This window comes from Ylistrum balloti, unplaced genomic scaffold (genome assembly GCF_031769215.1).
Source record: "Ylistrum balloti isolate Yb309-2 unplaced genomic scaffold, AGI_CSIRO_Ybal_v1 Utg369670, whole genome shotgun sequence".
NCBI classification, from domain to species: domain Eukaryota; kingdom Metazoa; phylum Mollusca; class Bivalvia; order Pectinida; family Pectinidae; genus Ylistrum; species Ylistrum balloti.
In genome coordinates this window covers 202,483-207,500 of record NW_026781916.1, presented here as the reverse complement: position 1 = coordinate 207,500, position 5,018 = coordinate 202,483, and the positions used below count along the sequence as shown (strand labels likewise).

The 5,018-nt window shown below is 39.9% G+C and overlaps 1 protein-coding gene across 1 annotated transcript in view; it reads left to right on the top strand.

Annotated features, from left to right (window-relative positions):
* LOC132562249 (sodium-dependent glucose transporter 1A-like) overlaps position 1 on the top strand; it is a 7,112-nt gene extending 7,111 nt beyond the window's left edge. The window contains exon 3 of the mRNA XM_060226990.1: position 1. This exon is cut by the window's left edge and continues 1,156 nt beyond it. The gene's annotated coding sequence lies outside the window, so the exon portion shown is untranslated.
* The last annotated feature ends 5,017 nt before the right edge of the window (positions 2 to 5,018 follow it).

Here is a 5,018-nt window from a genome sequence, read left to right as displayed (position 1 = left end):
TGAAACCTTTTTTTTTTTAAATTTTGAATAGTCAAAGTTTTATTTTGTCAATATGGTTATTAAACTTGGTGTTTGTTTTTTGTTTTGTTTTTGTTTTTTTTTTTATTATTTTTTTTTAACCAAGATGCATCGTTAAAGTACCCATGGCTGTTCACAGATCGATGAACCTTGCAGACATTTCCCTTTGATATATGTAAACTGTATTTCGACCGACTTCTCCACTTTATTTCCCCATGGAATACTGCTTCCAGTTGTCTCGAATCATCAAAAATAAAGACAGCAAACACTGGAAAATGTGTGTGTGTGTGTGTGCGTGCGTGCGTGTGTGTTTGTGTAGGTGTGTGTAGGTGTGTGTTTGTGTAGGTGTGTGTAGGTGTGTGTGGTGTGTGTGTAGGTGCGTTGGTGTAGGTGTGTGTGGATGTGGGTGTGTGTAAGTGTGTGTGTAGGTGGATGTTGGTGTGGGTGTGGGGTGTGTTTGTGTAGGAGTGTGTGTGTTTGTAGGTAGGTATTTGTGTTTTTTCTGTAGGTAGGTATGTGTTGTGTGGAGGTGGGTGTAGGTGTGTGTGTGGGATAGGTGTTTGTGTGTGTGTAGGTGTGCGGGTGTATTTAGGTGTGTGTGTGTGTGTAGTGGTGTTTGTAGATGTGTGTGTGTAGGGTTGTGTGTGTAGATGTGTGTGTATAGTGGTGTGTGTAGGTGTGTGTGTAGATGTGTGTGTGTAGGGTTGTGTGTAAGTGTGTGTAGTGGTGTTTGTAGATGTGTGTGTGTAGGTGTGTGTGTGTAGATGTGTGTGTATAGTGGTGTGTGTAGGTGTGTGTGGAGAGAGGGATAGAGAAAGTTTTTTCCAATATACTAGTATTCACAGAACTTTGCTTTTATTACTCGATCGGGTATAATATAATTTTTACTTGTTGTTAAGAACACATTTCGATTGACGAAATTTTAGTTGATAGTCTCGGGGAAGTTGTCTCTCTTCCTATACTTAAATGTTTTTGCTAGCATTGGTCACGTAATAAAGTATGGCGTGGATAGACTCTGTTACGTCATTTCCGTTTGGATACGGGTTGGAAAAGGTTAGAAATTGTCCCGTCTAAAAATAACGTTTTCCTCACTTATTAAAGGTTAAGTTCGGAGATAGATTGAATTTAAACACCTTTCCATTTGCATCTGTGTTAGTTGTAAACCTAAGGGATTGGTCCAAACGTGTCCATCTTTTTCAAAGCATTTTCACAATAACATGATAAAATATCAATATGTATTGATGGCAAATTGTAGTTTCATTAATAATTCCCAGCTTATTGTTACAGTTGGTATCAAGTAGAAAATGGAGGAAGGAAGGGAGAAATGGGGCGGAGAAGGGGGAGAAAGAGAGAGGAGAAAAGAGAAAGAGGGGGAGAAAGAGTAAAGAGGTGCATGGGGAGAGAGAGAAGAGAAAAGAGAGAAGGAATAGTGAAGAGAGAAAGGGGAGATAAGGGAGAGAGAGAAATAGAAGGAAAGAAAGAGAGAGGGAATGGGTGAAGCGAATTGGAAAAGAGAATAGGGGAGCGAATTGAGAGAAGAAAGGGAATAGGGGCGAAAGAGAGAGAGAATAGGGGAGAGGGAAGGAGAGAAAGACAAGGAAATAAGAGAGAGAAGGGAGGGAATAGGGGAGAGAGAGAGGAAAGGAGAGAAAGACAAGGAAATAGGAGGGAGAAGAGAGGGAATAGGGGAGAGAAGAGAGGGAATAGGGGCGAGAGAGAGAGAATAGGAGAGAGGGAAGGAGAGAAAGACAAGGAAATAGGAGAGAGAAGAAAGGGAATAGGGGCGAGAGAGAGAGAATAGGGAAGAGGAAAGGAGAGAAAGACAAGGAAATAGGAGATAGAAGGGAGAGAAGAGAGGGAATAGGAGAGAGAAGGGGAGAAAGAGAGAGAAGGAGGGAAGAGAAAGAGGGGGAGAAAGAGAAAAGAGGTACATGGGGAGAGAGAGAAGAGGAAAGAGAGAAGGAATAGGGAAGAGAGAAAGGGGAGATAGAGAGAATAGGTGAGATTAGGGAGAAAGAGAAGGAAAGAAAGAGAGGGAATGGGTAAAGCGAATTGTAAAAGAGAATAGGGGAGCGAATTGAGAGAAGAAATGGAAAAGGGGCGAAAGAGAGATAGAATAAGGGAGAGGGAAGGAGAGAAAGACAAGGAAATAGGAGAGAGAAGGGAGGGAATAGGGGAGAGAAGAGAGGGAATAGGGGCGAGAGAGAGAGAATAGGGGAGAGGGAAGGAGAGAAAGACAAGGAAAAAGGAGAGAGAAGTGAGGGAATAGGGGAGAGGGAAGGAGAGAAAGGCAAGGAAATTGGAGAGAGAAGAAAGAGAATAGGGGCGAGAGAGAGAGAGGATAGGGGAGAGGGAAGGAGAGAAAGACAAGGAAATAGGAGAGAGAAGAGAGGGAAATTGAGAAGAGAAGAGAGGGAATAGGGGAGAGAAGAGAGAGAGAATAGGGGAGAGAAGGGAAAGAGAGAATAGGGGAGAGAGAGAATAGGGGAGAGAAGGGAGAGAGAAAATAGGTTGGTATCAAGTTGAAAGTAGAAAATGGAGGAAAGTAGGGAGGAGGGGGAAAACAGGGAAGGGGAGAAAGAAGAGAAAGAGAAGGGATACAGGGAGTGAGAGAAGGCTAGCACGTCAAGGAAATGCACGTGAACACTACAATTTGTTTTTTGTTCTGTTTTTTTGTGTGTTTTTTGTTTTGGTTTTGTTTGAAGGATGAAGTGATTTGCTTTCTGGGTAAGGTCACAGGACATCAATAGGCCAAACGTATTGTTCAATGTTTAATATTACGCCAATGACATAGTAGTCATCCGAGCGGCGATGTCTTTGATGGTTTTCTTACTGTTTATTTAAGTTATTTAACAAAACACATATTTTGCATGTTATTGCAATTTTTAGCACTTTTCTAACCCAAAAATAGCATCTGGGATTTTACAATTTTATCTATTGTGTCACGCGTGCTCGACATTTGACCTGTAACTGTACATTTGAATGACATCATTTTGTACCACGCAAAATGTAAGTGATTTACAGTAGATCAACGCTATAACCGACTGAATATTCGAGACTCCTCTTGACTTTATGTATCATTTCGTTGATAAAGTACAAAATTGCTGATTTTATCACACACGGGTTCAGCCTGGCGTATTTCAGTAAAAGATCATGATAAATAGACTTACGGAGGTCATTACTTATTTCAATGCCTTCCTCGGATTCTAACCCAGAACCTCTGGCTTACTAGTCTGACGCTCACCTTATCGAGGTAAAGAGAAGTTCTCTCTAGCCGAGCGGTATATAGGCGATTTGGTGCCTAAGATCGTGAGTTCGAGGCTCGGCCAGCGCACTAGTCAAACAGTCACCATTTGTTAGGTGTGACCAATATATATACAAATATATGTATATATATATATATATACTTACTTACTTGTATATAAGCATTCTGATGAACACCCTAGGAGAGAATGTGCTGTTGACATTGTAACATAGATGTTACACCAAGGAATAGCTACAAGCAATCAGGCAATCGGAATTAACGAAAAGCCTTGGGCGAAAAACTTATCGATTCGATTGTAAATGGTGCCACAAAGGGAAGGGCCGGCAATAGACCCATCAGACTGATGAAGATAGCGGGGTTTTCTATTGTAACGAACGTTATTCTATTTAATTCAAGTAAGGATACGTCAGTCTGAGCAATAACCCATCCCTGTGAAAGTATGAAACAAGCATTTTCATTGGCCAGATTTAGTCTTCCCATAACTAACCGGAACACCTCGTTTCAAATACAATACCTTCCATATAAGATGACTGCATGGCAATCGGCAGAGGCGTCCCGATTTTTTCATAACATAAAAAATTCGGCGTCATTTTATAACGTCGTGTTTGATTGGTCAATATCAAAGACTAATTCATAAGGATTAGCCCGAATGATTTAAGGGAAAAAAGTAGAATGTACTTTGGGTATAAACTGCTACAATTAATTTTTGTGACATACATTCAATGTAAGTATCGATCTCGTTCTCATTACCGCGAGACCGGTTCAAATATGGGACTATATATACAACTGGTGACGTCACAATGCTCTCACAGGCAATTCCATGTTTTGTCTGTTCCCATAACGGAACTTACTCCATCATAGAAGACTTTCTGTCCCGAAACAAAATTCAGTTTATACTTTAAGACACCGACCATGTATCATATTTATCCTGCATTATTGGTTGTGAATTCAGACTGTCAAACTCCCAATTGTTCGTAGTTCAATTTCTGTTTACCCGGCACAAAAATAATTGCTCCGCGCAGAAAAAGTTCCTACTGACACACCGGCCTTAATATAGGACCTATGAAACGGCGAATTCCAACTTTTGTGATACAGACTGAAACAGTTTCTATACAATTTGACATGACCAAAGGATCCTGACTTTTTTATACAAACTATAACAGCTTTTATACCATGTAGCCCCTCCCTACTAAAATCTGAAAATAACGACGCTATCATAAACAAATGATCCTGACTTTTCTGATACAAACTATAACAGCTTTTATACCATGTAGCCTCTCCCTACTAAAATTTGAGAATAACGACGCTATCATAAACAAATGATCCTGACTTTTCTGATACAAACTATGACAGCTTTTATACCATGTAGCCTCTCCCTACTAAAATTTGAGAATAACGACGCTATCATAAACAAATGATCCTGACTTTTCTGATACAAACTATAACAGCTTTTATACCATGTAGCTTCTCCCTACTAAAATTTGTGAATAACAACGCTATCATAAACAAATGATCCTGACTTTTCTGATACAAACTATAACAGCTTTTATACCATGTAGCCTCTCCCTACTAAAACCTGAAAATAACGACGCTCTCAAGTGATCAAAGAATACAGCTTTGTGGCACACTGTTATTGATGTGTTCAATACTGTTATTGATGTGTTCAATATTGTTATTGATGTGTTCAATATTGTTATTAAGGTGTTCAATATTGTTGTTTTCAGTAATATTATCG